This window comes from Uloborus diversus, chromosome 3 (assembly GCF_026930045.1).
Source record: "Uloborus diversus isolate 005 chromosome 3, Udiv.v.3.1, whole genome shotgun sequence".
Classification (NCBI taxonomy): domain Eukaryota; kingdom Metazoa; phylum Arthropoda; class Arachnida; order Araneae; family Uloboridae; genus Uloborus; species Uloborus diversus.
In genome coordinates, this window is record NC_072733.1 from 147,829,872 (window position 1) to 147,848,390 (window position 18,519).

The 18,519-nt window shown below is 33.9% G+C and overlaps 1 protein-coding gene across 1 annotated transcript in view; it reads right to left on the reverse strand.

Moving 5' to 3' along the window:
• Positions 1 to 3,495: 3,495 nt before the first annotated feature.
• LOC129218278 (alpha-N-acetylglucosaminidase-like) overlaps positions 3,496 to 18,519 on the reverse strand; it is a 102,810-nt gene continuing 87,786 nt past the window's right edge. The window contains exon 21 of the mRNA XM_054852509.1: positions 3,496 to 3,631. The gene's annotated coding sequence lies outside the window, so the exon portion shown is untranslated. The remainder of the gene's footprint in view (positions 3,632 to 18,519) is intronic.

The window sequence follows — 18,519 nt, forward strand, 5'->3', positions numbered from 1 at the left end:
CTTTCAACCATTTGCCCCAGTTCGAGGCAGGGACAGAGTCTGCAAACGGCTTCCAATCACATCCCACACATGTTTGATTGGTGACAGGTCAGGAGAAAATGGTGGCCAGAGAAGCATCTGTGTGCGTTGGAGAGCATGTTGGCAGATGCGATTACTGTGTGGTCGGGCGTTTTCCTCCTGAAAATTTGCATTAGATAGCCCATGAAGGTAATTGATTGCCACCGGCCGCAGCACATTATATAAGTATCGTTTGGCCTTCATAGTGCCCTGAATACGAACTAGAGGTGATATAGAATTGTACGCAATTGCGCCCCAAACCATTATGCCACGTTGTCGTACGATGGGACGTTCTACAGTTACTGCCGGATTAGATCTGTCTCCACGTCGACGCCCCACACTTATGCAGCGACTATCACTGGATAAACAGAAGCGGGATTCATCTGAGAACACGACATTTCGCCATTTTGTCAACCACGTCGCTCTAGCCCGGCACCATACTAAACGTTGCTGTCTATGTTGTGGTGTTGTGGTAGTCTTCTTAGCGAATTCCGTCTTGCAGACCACGTGCGACCAAACGACGGGAAATGGTTCTGGTTAACACGGGAACATTCAGGGTATCTTGCTCCTGCTGCAGAATCGAGAAACAAGTGACTTGTGAGTCTGCTACAGCTTGTCGATGGATGCGTCGATCCACGCGTTCTGACGTCACTCTGGCTGTTCCTGCACCCCTTAATCTTGCCACATTTCGTTGTTCAAACCATCTTCGGCACAGCCGATGCACTGTGCTCGGATCCACGTGGGTATCAGCTGCGATTTGACGTGCGGACCAACCTCCTCTTCTCAGTCCAATCACCATACCCCTCGTAAAATCGACTATCTGCTGGAAGTACCTTCGTTGACGGCGGCCTGGCATTCTCTCTTGTTACACGTATCCTCCAAGACAAAAGCAAAATTTCTTCGATAATTCTCCAGTCAGAAATAACGACACGAATATTGCCCATTCTGCAAGTTCCTTCCCTTATATCTTACTTCATGTGCGTCGGAGAGCTGCGGATTTCACATCATTTACATAACTCAGTGATGTACGTCTACTCTAAAATATGCATATATTTCTGAACACTCCTTGGTGTTGCATTTTCAATGTCGAGCAATATATTTAGTAAAATCCATTTCTTGCCAGATCCTTAAATACCTTTCTGTCTGTTAATTTGCCGAATTTAAAATCCATTACACAACCTGAGCTTTGCACAGGGACGTTTAAGTATTGATAATAGCAAGTGTAAAATCATTCTTGCATATCAATGTAGGGGAAACCCGGGCAACGTGAATACCTTTAACTTTTCCTTATTATTGTCGTTTAGTTATAACTTTGGAAATTGAAACAAATGTTTATAATCAGTAATTCGGTTTAATGAACTTACGTAATGCAATAACAGTTGTCCTTAATATTAATTACACTATTAGATATAAGGCCAGTTTTCAACAATGGCATGAATATCCCCTTTGCCCTACACCCCGGGTAAAGTGGATTCGGTACTAGGGCAAAGCGAACAACAACATTATTTGTCATGAAACTAAACATTAAAAATAAAATAACCGTCGAAAATTAAAGGAACATATCCAGAAAACATTTTATTCCTAAAATGCTAATTATTATTTTTATTACAAACAAAGAAATTGAACTTTAAAATAAAATAAACATCGAAAATTACAGGCTCATATCAAAAAACATTTTTCTGCAGTACTAATTATTGCAGAATTTATTATAACAAACAAATTAAACTAAAAAATAGTCGACATCCAAAGTTTAGGAGCATATTAAAAAAAAAAATTAAAAAAAAAACATTTTTCTGTCACAATGCTAATCATTGCAGTTATCACAAACAAAATCATTTCCATTTTCGAATGCTGAATACTCTTTATGACACCATTGAGTACAAATACGACATTGTATCCAGTTTTCCTTTGGCTGATTATCTTCTTCAATGACCATTTCATCACAGAAAATGCACCTTACATCATCAAATGCAGTCCTATGTTTTGTAGCAGAGATTTTTGATTTAGTGTTTTTGGTAGTGGTCTTCTGAGAAGCTTTAGTCGAAACGTCATCTAGTTACTTCATGACAGTTTTTTTTCTTTATTTTTAAATTTTTTTTTTGCTGATTGTCCTTTACTGGAGTACTTGTCAGGAGTGTAGATCTGTGTAGCTTTCGTTTTCGTGTTGTTATTGGTTTAACAGTCTGAGGAATAGGTTGTAAAACCGAAAGACTGTAGTAGTTCTTAGAACATCTAGGTTTGGGTGAAGCGGTGGGAACATCATTGCCTTGGACTTATTCTGTTGTTTCAGATCCCAAGGGAATATAAAGATGGTCTTCAATGATAGCATTGTCTTGAGATCTTAAAATTGAAAGACTTCCAGGTTCGGATGAAGTGGTTTGTCATGACCGGGCATAGTGAATATGGTATCCACTTTGTCCAATCCGCTTTGCCCTACAGGTACATTTTTGAGGTTACTAAAAATTACTAAAAAAAACAGAGCAGTCTAAACTTGTCGTCTACGGATAGTTGAAAGCTATATAATCGTACATCAAATCCTACTCATAACAAAGAACTTGCAACAAAAAGTATTAAAGTTATGAATGAAACACTAACCTCTGTAAACTAATATTGTTTGCCCCAAAACATACTTTGTTCGGTCACTGGCGTCGCGTGACGCGAACTCGCCCCGACGTGTTAGCCGCACACGGAGCGGCAACAGGCGACAGTTTCCATGACAACGCGGCTGCCGGCCAACTAATTATTTGGGAGTTATAGGCAAAATTCGCTTTGCCCGGGGTATCCACTTTAGCCGAGTTTCCCCTATTGCTTCTAATCTGCATACTTGGTTACAGAGTCAGTGACCAGTTTCACTATCCCTTAAACAGCTAAAAAAACGTTTTTAGACTTTTTTGAAAAAAAAAAAAAATAATAATCATGTGACTGAAAAAGTGATTTTTTTTCTATGAATACTGATTTCACCTTTTTTATATTGACTGTGTAACATGTTAATTGATAAACTCGTGATGTCACGTGATACAAAACGGTTTTTGCTCTTTAATAGTTCTTTTTGCATTTTGTGTGTCTGATCAGTATTGATGGCATAGGGACAATTTATCTGCACTGAAGGTGTTGAAAATCAATCTTTTCAAGGCGTCAAAACATTGTATGTAAAAATAATAAATGTTTTTAAGGAAGCAAAACACAAATTTCTTTAATGATCAGTCAAAAAAGAAATAAATAATAATTAAAACTGTTGTTTCATCCCAAGATGCACTGTAAATTTTGCTTTGCCACTAGTAAAATTTCAATGAATTTTTACTAGTAGAAAATACAGTAAGAAGTATACACAATAAACATAGAACTTATGCATAGTTTTGTTATTGTGTTAGTTCTAGGTGTTGTCAAAACTGTGCAATAAAAGATAAATGTGTAAAAATATGTTTAATAAATGTGCATTTAGATAATGTACAAAAATCAAAGCTAACTAATAAATACATTTTATTATTTGCGTTCGTTTATTAGGAAATATTAAATTTGTCTTCTATGTGACCATATCTTCTTAAAAGTCTCTTTGATATTTTGATTGAGTCACCTGAAAAGAAAAGAAAATCAAAAATAAATTTTGGACTCAGAAAGAAAGTTTTTATTATGTGTAATGAACGAATTTTTAAAGCCGCAAGTAGAAAGAAAGGTTGAAAAAAATGCCTTTGACAAAAACAACATTCATCGATTTGTTTACTCTGGTTGCAAAATAATTTATTATGTACAGCTCAACATTTTCCAAAAATCTTATTTTCCTTCCATGCTTTATAAAAATGCTGATTACGACTTTTCTTTAACAGTATGAGTTTATACAATGGCAAGTATGAGTTATTATGCAAATACAATCGCCTTAGGCCCAACAAACAGAATGATAAAGTTAAAACTTTTGTGAGAATATGCACAGTTTATTCGAATCTTTTATCTGAAGCACACATTTTCAAAAACAGATCCGATGTGTTTATTACAAATTGCATAAAATGTTTAAAAAAATTAATGAACGTGTTCATTCAAGTGTTAACGCATATCCATATTTTTCAGCAGTAAACTGAAACAAGAAGAAAAATTCAATTCAGGAAAAAATGCTTGTACCTTAAGAAAACGACTAAATATTTTTTCGTGAGATTGGGTAGCAAATTCAATAATGTGAGCCAGAGAAATCCGATAAAAGGGGGGGGGGGAGGTGCAGATGTGAACATCTTTTATGTTATATTTAAAACGTATTTTCAATTTCTTAAAGCAAAAATGTCCATATGTTTCAATAGCCTTTACTATTTGTTGTGGATTTTTTTAAAAAGTTTGTTGTTGTTACATATGCCACTCGGGAACTCGAGCCCGAGTAGCAACGCTACTCGATTTAAGGCAGAGGAGTTATGGCTTCCGTTTAATCGAGCGCCTATTTCTAGGTGGGAGTCCGTTTTTTGGCTCAGACAACACGATAGATGGCAGCACCATCTACGGACAGTTCGATAATTTTGAACCAGATCAGAGGCCGAATAACTTTCTGGTCTGGCACCCCCAGAGGTCTCGTTTCACTTGGAGGACATTGTGACCATGAGCATATTTATCGTCGCCCAGTCACCATTAATGATGACGGTGGATCTTCGACCAGCGAGGATCGAACCCGGGACCCTCCGGCCCCAAGTCCAATGCCTTACCGATCAGGCCACCACGGCCCTTAAAAAGTTTATATAGGTGCTTTGCGAAAAAAAATAAGTTCTTTGCCCTCAACGCATTTTGCGGCAACACGAAATGTGCTCCAAGACCAGGAACAAAAAATCTTGTGAGACGCTTGTTCCGATGGTTGAAAAATCAATCCTGCAATTGTGCATTAAATATTTTGTATTGAATTTAAGAGGTTTTTCTTTACTACAACTATAAATCCGTACTTATTATTATAATCTGGTGTTTGATCCATTATTAAATTTTTTTACGAGGTGTATTGGAGGAGGAACAAAAATATGGTTATTTTTCAATTATGGTTAAAGTGATTTTTTTTTAAAAACCTTTTTATCAGCGGAAAGCATTTTTGTTTCATTAATTGAGCTTAAATTCCATATCTTCCCCTCAGAGCAACACTAAGACATCTTATTCCAGGAATAACACTAAGATATTCTACTGTTGCTCTGGGGCGACGATATGTAGGCTTATTTGTTGGTGTTATACACATTGTTTTGCATTTATTGATCATAACATACAGACCAGACTCCGTGTGTTAATATCAGAATCAAAAAAGTTAAGGGGGAAGAAATATGGCGTTTTAACCTTTTTATCTTCGTACGGAATATGATAATGCATATATAAATTGATTTCAGTTGAAGTTTTTAGTTACATGAAATTTTAAAAAAGTATATTTTAATTCAACTATTCTTCGAAACTAAATTGTTGACAGGTGTGCAGTAAAAAAACTTTAATAAAAGCAATTAACAATAAATTTATATATTCATTATAGTAAAATATTAATTATGAATATCTAAACTGTTTCGAAAACTTATTGAGGAGACCGGGTACAGTTGATACACTTCATTTATTTTATTTTTTCTTATTCTTGTTACTGATGTTACATACCAAACTAAAATTGCACGTAATACTGTTACTATTTTCCACTCAGAATAATTATTGCATATTTTTTCCGATATTTAGCTCCATAATTTGATTCTGTAGGAGTTTTCTAGTGGGTTTTGATTTCTCTATTGCTAAAACTTTTGTTTATGTTCTTATAGTTGAAGATAGTTACTTATCTAAGTAAATAATTTCATTTGTATTATTCTATTGTGATTGTTCTTTATAACTTTTTTTTCTCTTAATGTTTATTTGGCGAAACATTTTAAATTGCAGAAAAAAATCACTTCACTAGCTGAAGAGCAGGGTTACGGTAAGCATGGTTGCTTGGCGTGTCAAGCAATGAACTATACTCTTGCAGGATTATTTTGAGTTTTAAAGCCAATGCTAATTTTTTTATGTGTTTCGGCGAATAGTTTTAAATTCCAAAAATACTCTAATGGATTTTTGAAAATAAGTGTACCCCTCTTAGTTGAAGAAACATGATCATTTCACATCAGAAGGCATGGAAGGGTGTACGTGGACTTTATTTTTTTTTCAACTGCTAGTATGACATAATTTCTTAAACACCCTGTCCGACAGTTGAAAGCAAATCGTAAAAATTTACTTTGGTGCAAAAAACAAATTAATTGATCTGCCCTAACTCTCAGTGAGAACAAATACAGTTTCTCCGGCCTACATTGGTCAAATTAGCATAAGTCTTACTTCGTCATAAGACTTTATGTTCTGCGGGCGTACGCATTCACGCTATTGATAGCTCTAAGTTTTGGCCAAACAACAGAAGCCGATATCGTAGAGGAAACGTCAAGTGTAATTTCCAATACCATTCTTAAAGGGATTGTAGATGTTACTGCGAACCGAAAAGCAGGTCCAAAGCAGCAAGTCACGTTTCACGACCCATCCTGAAATCAGACACATTTTCATGCGAAAAAGCCTGAAGTTTAAGACAAGTAAAATATGTTTTTTTCTCTTTTAAATTATTACCGTATTGCATGTCATATAAGTACAGATTTGCAGGAATTATGCAATCTGAATATATTTTCTTCGTTGAATAAATTGCTTTTACTCACGTGTAGGTAGATAATTTCAGTTATTTAACATTGTTAAAACATTTAATTTGGCTTTTCTGAAGCTGCAGACCGGTGGTTCACCCGGCGTATGAGTGATCAGAGCATATTGTCAAAAACAGACAAACAGTTAAAAAAATAAAAAAAATATATATGTAAATATAAAAAATTCTGGTATAAACTTACATTCAAGCTATTATACAGTTTTTTTCATTTTCAAACCCTCTTACCGACTCGACTGGCCTTTGAAAGAAATGCTTATTGGTCAAATTCAGACACATTAATTAAGAACGATTTGTTTATAACTCACATCATGTTTCATTATTAGTACCTTTACTTTTTGCTGCCCGTGTAAAACAGTTGTCACGTGTATTACCCGAAGAAAATAAAAGTTGGGTGCGACCAGTTTATGACTTTTTACTTCCTTTTACAAAAAAAGAACTTTTGTACTCGCGAAAAAATTTTCACTCAAAAATCGGTCTTAATTTCCCTTTTGCTCACCCCCAAATGAATATTGAGTTTTTTTTTCAACCCGACCACACGTGGATATGTGCCTAAGAACGTACAGACACCCAAAATATCCATTTTGACGATCCCCAAGTTAATTACAACGAGTTTTCTCGTGACGTCTGTATGTACATATGTATGTGCGTATGTGTGTATGTATGTCACCTAACTCAAGAACGGAATGTCCTAGAAAGTTGAAATTTGATACGTATACTCCTAGTGGGGTCTAGTTGTGCACCTTCGTTTTTGGTTGCATTCGGATGTTTCAAAGGGGGTCTTCTGACCGTTTTTGGGGGGAAATCATTGTTAATTTCGATGTAAACTCAAGTGGTGTTATAATATGGGGGACGCTTGGCGATATATCCCCAGTCTTTTGGTCGCCAAGCTTTTGTCGCCAACCTGGCGACAAATTTGGCGATTTTGTATTTTTTTTTTTAAATCTGGTTTCAATTTGGCTTCTGTTGGTGATATTTAGAGAGTAAACTATTGAATCATATTAAAACTGCCAATGAGAAAATGACATTATATCGGAGTAAAAGGAAGTCATGAGATGCACACATCAGCTCGTTTAATTTTAATTTTTTGTTCTTCACTTCCGAATTCTAAAAGTATTATAGTAAAATTTATACCGTTAAGTTAATAATTGTACCGTTTGTAAGTTAAAAAGAAGCATTCGACCGAACTAGTGGTACTAATTAGACATTTTTTATCCATTGTAACCTGCTACATTTGACCAATTATAGATTTTTTTTATTTTAAGTAACATTTACTGCAGATTACTTTTTATACGCTGGTGGGTCATTACGATAAAAAATTTATACGAATATTTTTTTCAGTATGTTACCTGAAAATGAAACCAACAAATCATACAAATATTCTGACCGTTATGCTGTTCCGTCGAGAAATCAATAGAGCATGTTCGTAACTTACTAGAATAAATAGGGTAAGGTGGGGCATTTGTGACTGAAAAATCCATTGTTGATTTTTGATTATTTTTAACTGGAAAACTATTTACAGCAAAGTATTAAAATAAAAACTGTCAGGTGATGTACTTTATAGTTATGTACATAATATGCTATAGACCAGGATCTGAAGGGGGTTGAGCATGCATGGAAAGGCTGACGCAATATTATTTCTGATTATTGAACAGGCACGATGGTAATTATGAAACCACATGTCGTCGCCCTCTGAGTGGTCGACAACCCCGGGGGAGGGGGGAAAGCAGTGGGGGAGCCGTTTGCTAAAACACTCATAACTCGCGAATTATTGGAGATAAAACACTGAAAAAAGTGGCAATCGACGCAACAAAACAAGGGCTTCATAAAAGCTGGATATGATTATGGACCTATCTTTGTTGGTTTCCTGAGGAAAATTTCATTTTTCGCAAACAAGCAAAATTTTTGAATAAAATGTGCAAAACAAACTTTTTTTGACCAAAATAAATTCCAAATTAAAATTATTTTTTTTTTCAAATAAAGTCCTAAATATCATTATTTAATTTGATAAAACTATTTAAGTACTGCTAACGCGTTGAAAAACAAAATGACAGTAGCAAGCTTGAACACGATTTGCAGTATAGTTCAGGATCTGAAGGGGGGTTTTGAGCATGCATGGAAGATCTGACGCAAAATTATTTCTGATTAATGTCACAGGCGCTATAGTGATTATGAAACCACATGTCGTCGCCCCCCTGGGTGGTCGACAACGCCGGGGGGGGGGAAAGCAGTGGGGAGAGCCGTTTGCTAAAACACTCATAACTCGCGAACTATTGGAGATAAAACACTGAAAAAAGTGGCAATCGACGCAACAAAACAAGGGCTTGATAAAAGCTAAATATGACTATGATCATATCCTTTGTTAGTTTCTGAGTAAAATTCTATTTTTCACAAACAAGCAAAAATTTTGAATAAAATACGCATTTTTTTTTTTTGAAATTATCAAAATTATTAAACTGTTCAGGGAACCAATAAAATCTGAAGTATCACTATCCAGTTTGTTTATAATTACTTAATTATTATCAAAGCGTTGAAAAGTGAAGTAAAAGGAAGCTCAAAAAGCATTTGAGGTAATTCACAAAAAAAAAAAAAAAAAAAAAAAGTTTGCGGAATGTACCTTGAAGACTCGACATAAACCAAAGTAAATTTTGTGGCTCCCCTGTTTTGGCGGTTTTATTTCGTAATATTATCAAAACAATGTCCCAGTTAAGTAATTACTTAATTATTTAACCTTTAACGCCTTAAAACTGCTTACTATGGGTCACAATGGCACTTTTTAAAAAATTAATACATGCAAGTTTGCAAGTACGAAGTAATTACAGAAAGGATAAATGATCGGGATAACTCTTTTGCAGATTTAACACCTGAGTTATGAAACATAGTGAGCGAGGCTATTGCCACATAAGCAACATCAAAATTTCAGTGGAACGTTAAAAAAAATGTGAATAGTCTCTTATCCAGAGAAGTCCTGCAATGGCAATGTCTTTCTTCAATAGCGCCTGCAAAACAGCAAAAGAAAACCAAAGAAAACATTTGACCTGGGAAACGTTAGCTCAAAAGTGATGTTAGTTACATCTAAAAATCATTCCCACACAATAAGCCCAATGCTAGGTTAGGTTCATCAGAATGGTTCACTGAAACAAAGCGAGAGGTCCGATTTCGCGATTGTAATTGAAAATGATACTTCTTGCAGCAAAACTCTAGAAGAAGCACCCTATTTTAAGAACAAAGTTCAAGTTATCGATGAAATGACTCTGGTCCATAATGTCTTAAATACTACTTTCAAATGCCAATGCTTGTCATCTGAGAGCCAAGTAATAAATTTCTCTGAAATGCCCGAGTCCAACCAAGACGAAGCACGCAACAGAATCTATCTTCCTCCATATGATTCAGTGCAAAATAGGGGGAAAGGTAACTAATACTTTATAGATCAGAAACTAATGAATTCTTATTGACAATCTTTGTTAAAGGACAGAGGTTGCCATTTCATGTGCTGGTGTTGTGGAAAGGAAAAGAGCTTTAGGATGGCATCTGTCTTCAGGAGCACTTACGGAAAAAAACATCTAAAATTTTGCAAGCTTTTGATACATTTTCCGACTGCGATTCAACAAGTAAAATAGGAACAAAAAAGTATGTTTTCTCTTTACCAAAAAAAGTAGGAAACTGTTTTTTGTATACTAGAGTTATCATTAAAACAATATCTGAGTGCTTCAGAATTTCAACTGTTAAAAGCTGTATTATAAAAAAATTGTCAAGAAAATAGGTATTTCTGGCGAATGCAACCATTACACACAATAATTTCTTGTCACTTCCATCAGAAATAAATATAATATCAGCTCTCTACCATGCTCCTGCAATTCTTTCCATCATGTGCTAAGAAGTATTGCTCAACTGTACTATTGAATCAATTCCCCTGTACCTTAGCAGTGTCTTTAGATGGAACCAAGTTTGGGTTTCACTTGAATTAAAATAAAACAATAAAGCGCCAGACCTTATAATGCAGCCAGTGATACCAGAGAGTTTAATTCCACCCTGCGCTGGCAAGAACTATAAATAATCTTGTAAATGTTTTATTAATCATTCATCTTGCTGTAAATACTGTGCTATTAAGGCTAAAGCAAAAACCCCATAAACTACAAAATACTCGGAAGAGAACGATTCAACAGAACAATTACAAGCCAACAAAAAAGAGTATGATCCAGCTTTCCGAATTTCTGATATATTAATGCTTTATGTATGCATATTGATATTCTGCAATTATTTTTTGATGAGCATTATTTTACTAATTTTATTTAATTAGTTTTTTTTAGAACTCTAGTGTATAATTTTATATTTATATTCGTTTTCATAAAAGCTCAAAGATGCTTCTCATTTTTTATATTTATTTAGAACATATTATTTCTCGTATCATTGTTCTTTGTTGGGTAAATTATAAGAAACAATATCCGCAAAACAATACCCGCAATATTCTTTTGTGAAAATTGAAAATTTAAATTAATAGAAATAAATAAAAGTTATATTTGAATTGAAACTACTGTGGGCCTGGTTCTCTAGTTCCTCTCAAATTTAAAGCAGTATATAACAAAATTAAAGCCATAATTGAATACCTTGCAATTAGAATAAGTTTGTAAACTGAAGAATGAATAGTTCGTTATAAGGATAATAAGCCTATTTTTTTATCCTTAGCATACTGCCGTTTTATTCAATGCGCTAACTTAGGCAGTGCTTGCATTTTCTTTTTCGCTTTTTAACGCTCACGTTGGTAATAAGTAAGTAGTTTTAAACAAACTGAATAATGAAGTTTCAGATTTTATTGATTTCCTAAACGGTTAAATAATTTAAAAAAAGAACTTATCTTTGGAAAAAAAGCTTTTTGTATTTTATTCGAAATTTTTGCATGGCTGCTAAAAAGGAATTTTACTTATAAACCAACAAAGATAGAACAATAAACATGTTTAGGTTTTTCAAGCCCTTGTTCTTTTGCATCTTTTGCCACATTTTTAGTGCTTTACCTCCTACGGTTAGCGAGTTATGAGTGTTTTAGTAAACGGCGTCCCCCTACTGCTTTCCCCCTCCCCCGGGGATGTCGACCGCCGAGGGGGGGACGACGACATGTGTTTTCATAATCACTATAGTGCCTGTAACAACATTCAAAAATAATTTTGCGTCAGGTCTTCCATGCATGCTCAAAACCCCCCTTCAGATCCTGAACTATACTACGAATAGTGTTCGAGCTTCCTACTGTCATTTTGTTTTTCAACGCGTTAACAGTACTTAAACAGTTTTAACAAACTGAATAATGATGTTTAGGACTTTATTTGAAAAAAAATCGAACAATTTTGATTTGGAATTTATTTTGGTCAAAAAAAGTTTGTTTTGCGCATTTTATTCAAAAATTTTGCTTGTTTGCGAAAAATGAAATTTTCCTCAGAAACCAACAAAGATAGGTCCATAATCATATCCAGCTTTTATGAAGCCCTTGTTTTGTTGCGTCGATTGCCACTTTTTTCAGTGTTTTATCTCCAATAGTTCGCGAGTTATGAGTGTTTTAGCAAACGGCTCCCCCCACTGCTTTCCCCCCTCCCCCGGGGTTGTCGACCACCCAGGGGGGCGACGACATGTGGTTTCATAATCACCATCATGCCTGTAACAATAATCAGAAATAATATTGCATCAGTCTTTCCATGTATGCTCAACCCCCTTCAGATCCTGGACTACTATTTGTGGATGCACGTTTGAGTTATGGTTAAAAATGTGTTACTTTTTAAAAAGGATCTAAAAAGTCACATTTGCCCCGGGACTGGGGCATTAATGACTTTTTGAGGGGCATTTGTGATGACTGCCAATTATAGGTACTTATTTTAGTGCTTTATCATTCAGGGTAATTGTGATGAAAAATTTACATTCTGAACTGCAAGTAGCTACATTCTTAGTTTTAATATGACAATAGGTTCTTGAGAAATTAAATTTTATTATGACCCACAAATTAGAACATTTTTCAAAATTAAAAATGATGCATGAAAAAAGATGTTATAACCAACAATTTATAAAGGAAACAGAGCAAAAACGTCATTTTTGAATTTGTTAAGTTTTTGTACATTAAAGAAATCATAGCATATGTTTTTGAGTCCAACGTGAATGGTCCAATTCCTATAATATTTAGTGGACTAGCAAATATAAATGGCTTATTAATTTCTGAGATATGATCTCTTCTTGGCCATTGGAAAGTTTGGTTTTCAGCCTTGTGAAGAAACTTAAACATATATCCAGTTCCAGTTTTATTCTCTGACAAAACTCTCCCAATATAATAACACTTTTCGAAATATACAGCATACTATTTCTCTAACTCGACATGATACTGAACTTTATTCAATTGTTGTTTGAGTTCATCTAAAGTCCAATCTTTTAAATCACCTTGTAAATTTAGTTGAGTTCCATGAATTTTGCCATCATCTTTATCAACAGAACTATTTTCATTTTGACTCTTTATCTCAGGGTAAGTTTCAAGTTTCCCTATTTCTTCATATTCTTCTAGTTCATCAATAATAAAGTCACTCACAGATATATCACCATCACTGTCCTTGTTCAACTCTCTGTTAAGTTCTTCTTCCAAGTCTCCGTCTACTTCGTCACTATCAGAATCTACTTGATACACTTGAAGCTTTTTTTTTCTGTTTACATAGATTTAGAGCTTTAAGTTCACGTTCTTCCTTTTTAATTTGTCTTACAGCATCTTTCTTTTTCTTTTGTAATCTTTAATCTTCTTTTTATTTATTTTCTCTAGCCTCTCCGATTCTTTTGCTTTCTTTTTCTCCAGTTTTTCTTTCTGTAATGCTTTCTTTTTTTCCTCTTCCGCTATTCGTTGTTCTAAATAAGATTTACTTGCTAATGCTGTTGACAAATCTATTCGAAGACGTTTAGTAGCTGTTAATAAAGGGTTGGGTAACAGTTTGAAGTAATATATCTTCAAATGAGCATCTTGTTTCACTTTGGCTAAGTCTTATGAATTTAATAAATAAAAGATAATACTTTATAATAACAGCAGTACATTTGAAACTTACAAACCAAAGATCTAAGTGATGTTTAAAAACATGCCTCAAATCAACACCAACTGGTAGCCATACTGGAATCACTTTTGCCCCACACTTGTCATCACTATTGCCCCCGTCCCATTTTTAAAGGGGCATTAGTGATTTCACTTAAAATAGCTGTTATAAGTGTTATAAAATTTATATTATTATAAATTTTAATGTAAAACTTCATTTAAAATAGCGTAGTACAAAAATTATAGTTTTAGAACAAAAATTAAAAGTTTAGTGAAAACCTTTGTAGACCTGAAATCCATGTTCAAAAGTAATGTAATAGGAAAACTCCATCCATTAAAAAGTATAATGTAAATGCATCTCAAATACTTTTGAGTGTTATATAAGACATTTTAAGTTATAAGACTGAGGTAATTTCATATAGTAAATAATAATATCACAGGAGTAATAAACCCTGGTCACATTTGCCCCAAATCACAATTGCCCCACCTTACCCTTCCGTTTCCTGCCTTTCTCTTATAAGACGAATAGCCCAAAGACTGAGCCAAAGCATGTTCAAATGTTGTTTAAAGTAGACGAGTTCACCTCCATTACAAATGTGGCAGCATGGGAGTTTATGCATAAATTAACAGAAAAAGTTCATTGGTTAATAAACTCTCATTTCTTGTTTCAATTATTTTGTACAAGGATGTGATTTTATCAGTTTTATTACAAATATACACATTTCACTTAAGAGCTATAACACACATTTTTTTTTCCTCAAGATGCTTATTGTGATTAACTGTTTAATCATATTAGTGTTGAAACGTGTTTCTAACATTTTAAACGCATTACGATGAAGTTTGCAAAGAAAAAAAGGAAAACTAATATAAAAATTTTCTGATGATAAAAATATTAAAGAATGCTATGTAAAACTGACTAATTATGATAAAAAAGTTTTTTGCAAGGGTAGCAAGCTTGTTTAAAAAAAACATCCCTAATCATCTTATTCTTAAGTTATTTGACAAAAATATTACTTTTTAACGTACGACTGATAAGTGCTCGAATTATTTAAAAGCTCACTCAGCTTATATAACATTTATTGTTAACTAAATGCACTAATTGAAATTTTAAAACCACTTTAATCACGATAGATTGCTCACAAGGAGTATTTTAAGCTTAAATTCCTGTAAGTACTCCACCTATTCACTACATATAATTATGGTTATTACCTCTAAGTCCTTTAAATTAACGTTTCTAAAAAGTATACTTAATTATTAACTAAAACAATACGTACAATTGTAACGCACCAAAACAATTTTAAAAAGCGCAGCAAATTTACACAATTACGTTTGGATACAATTTTGAAACAACATTTTTTTTTACTCTGTATCCCAATAATTTGTTTTAGTTTCAGTAAAAAAAAGTACTGGTAAATATGGCAACTGGAATAGAACCAATTAGATATAGTAATTTAAAATTATAACATTTCTCAAGCAAAATACCTATCGCGTTTAAATTTTGAAAACCATTAAGGGTTGTAAAAATATTTCAACGACGTGTCTTCACGATTTACTTGGTGTGGAAGAGTGAAACCAAAAACGCATTGCTCATTCTATCCTAAATTTTCTGCTTTCACTTATTTGAGACCAATAACTTACATGTATTTCTAAACAGTGATATTATCAAGTAAGCAGATAAGGAAATGACTGATGCCATTCTTCATTTGAATTATTGATTCTCTTTATTTTCTCCCCGCCTCCCGTTTTTTTAGTTTGAAACAGTTCCACATTTGCAGACAATAACGAGGAAAAGTCTTTTTGCTTGTACAAGTTGTCTGATCCAAGTCCAGTCAATTTACCAAGTAGTTTCCAAGTACTTTCAAAGTACTACGAAGAGCTTGCTTTGCAATATCTTCTACACTTCACGCTAAGGAGAACAAACTAAATTATTTAAATGAATATTTTTTCGTATGTTGTATTGTTTCAAAGCAGCATCCTCCAGCTTCTTAGAAGTGTGATTAGAATCTCGGAAAGATAAAAGATGCAAAGTAGGGGAAGACCACCTAAGGTAAACGCACCAGTAGTGGCCACTGCTCCAGTAGTGGCCACTTTAAGGTTTAAATTTTAAAAATAAGGATTCCAGGTCTCCCAATGGATTCAAACTTGTAGGAGGTAGAGCTTAGACTATATTGTAGTGAGCAGTTCAAGGATGAGTAGGTAGAGCATCATGGAAAACTGTTATAAATTATTTAGTACGGTCGTCTGGATTGTCCATGTTTTTTCAGCTGTCTTCTAACGCTTCTCCATAACGAGGTATAAAAACATTGTGTTGTGTTATGAATAGAACAATGCTCAAAAATAATATTTTTAGAGCTGTAACCATGTTATGAAATGTGAAAGATCATGTTTGGAACGTTTTCAACTCCAAATAGTTGTTTTCTCGGCTGACAGTTTATGTGGCCACTACTGGTACCAAAAGTGTTAGGAAATTCAAAAGTGGCCACCGAGTGGCCACTACTGAATCAGGAAGGTTTTTCATAAATCACCTAGATTTTCCTTTTAATAGGTTGTAATACCTTAATATGATAACCTGCGCCATTTCTAATGTAAAATGATTGTGTGATCTAGTAGTAACCACCCGGTGGCCACTTCTAAACAACAATATGGCCACTACTGACTCATGTACAATGGCCACTGATTGATCAAATTTCAGGTTTGGGAAAAAATTGAAAAATTGATATTCTGGCATTTAAAAAAATAGGACAATTGAGGAAGAATAGGGCTATAATATGCTCATTGAGTTTCAAATATGGTAATTAATACTGTAGCCCCACAGTTTAACGAAGCCGCAAAATATGCTTCACTGTGTCAACTGCTAGGTGCGTTTACCTCTTGTATGGACAGGCCAGGATTACACATTACGTCATCCCCTAGGCCCCAACCTTAGGGGCGCATATCACAGAGGGAAAACATTATTAAATAGCTTGTTGGTTAAAAAAAAAAAAAAAAGAAGAAACAGGAGTTTGGCGCGCTAGTATATATAGAGGAGAAAAATGCAACTAGAACCGATTGCTACTTGCCTGCTGAGCAGGTAAAAAAATGCAGGGGGAAGGGCCTTATGTTTGATCGAGGTAATCCCTTTTCTAATCAAAGCAGATAATTTTTAATTTCTTAGGTTTAAGAATTCATTTCTTGAAAATACAGATTTTCTTATTAGAAGTAAGTCACACACCGTAAAATTAGTAAGAGCCATGGTATATAAAATTTTCAGTTATGAAGCTTGTTTAAGTAACCACTTTTCTCTTGGAAGTCTTTAAATCATGTCAGTAAGTATGTGTTTTTCAATTAATAATCTATTAATTCATATTTATTAATGACTGCTAATAGTCAGAAGCACCCGAAATTCAAAAATTTTGGGAAGGGGGACGAACTGAATACCGAATAACAAAATGCGAGCATTGTACTACTAGTAGTTTTCTAAAATATCTGTGACTAGCAATAATTTAGTGCTTACTAAAATTAACATAAATAATCAGAAAAAAAAAATTAAATCAAAGTACTACTTAAAAATTAATTTACCAGACAATACCAGATATTTACCGCCAAAGTATTTGGATAGGTTACAAATATTGTAAAACTTCCAAATATGTGAAATATGTAACATTTACGGACTTTTTAAAAAATTTACCTTCGAAAATTCCCTGATTTCTGTAATTTATCGATGTCCAAAACGTCCGTAATTAATTCTTCAAACCGATTTTACTGTCCAAAACGTACGTAATTAATTCTTCAGACCGATTTTATTGTCTAAAATATTCATTAACTCAAGACACAGCTGAGAATTAATGATAATTTTTATGAGTCTCTTGAATCAAAACGGATAATTAACATTTTCTCATTGAATGCGATCGGCAAAAACCAGAAGTCTAAAAGTCCTCAACTACACAATGAGACATATAAGGAAGGTTAAAAATAATGCTAAATACATAATTATAAATGTCCAAATTTTAAAAATCTCATGAAAAGAAAAACGAGCGAATATTAGAAAAGTAGATGCAATCGGATTTCGAAATGTGTGAAAAATTCGTATTGACGAGTAACAGCGGAAAAAAATAGCCAAGATGTGTATGTTTAATCTAATGTGTAGAATTCGATAAATATTCAAAATGTTCTTGAACTCAAAATCCAAGACCAATAGACGATTTCTATGATTTTTGAGCATTTTTTGCCAAAAATCATGACTTTCCATAAACATTTTCGATCATAGCCGAATTCCATGTCTTTCCGGGTGCGCGAACAGCCTGCCTTTAGTAGTGTTGAAATCTTATGCTACCAATATCCGATATCCATTGATGTGTCTTCGTAAGTTGTAGGAAACAAATTGTCCTAGAATTACATTGAATAGTGTGCTTACCTTATTATTAATTATGAATGATTTTGAAGTGATGGTAACTATTCAGTTCATACTTACCAAAGTTTATATGTATAATACTTATATAAGTACATACATTTTCTTTTAATTTATTTTTTAAATTAGCTTACAAAAATTACAAATGCAAATTTTCTATTTAAAACGTTTCCTTTTATTCTAAGTACTTATGTACTTTGAAGAAAGAAATGTACTATAAAAATGTGATTAGTACAGTGAAATCCCGTTATAACGAGCTTCAGGGAACCGCAAAATTTGTTCGTTGTAACGAGAATTTCGTTGTAATGTAATTCCTGTAGCGCAGTAGAAATGAAGTAAGGACTGAAAAGTTCTTTCGCTGAAACGAATGTTTCGTTG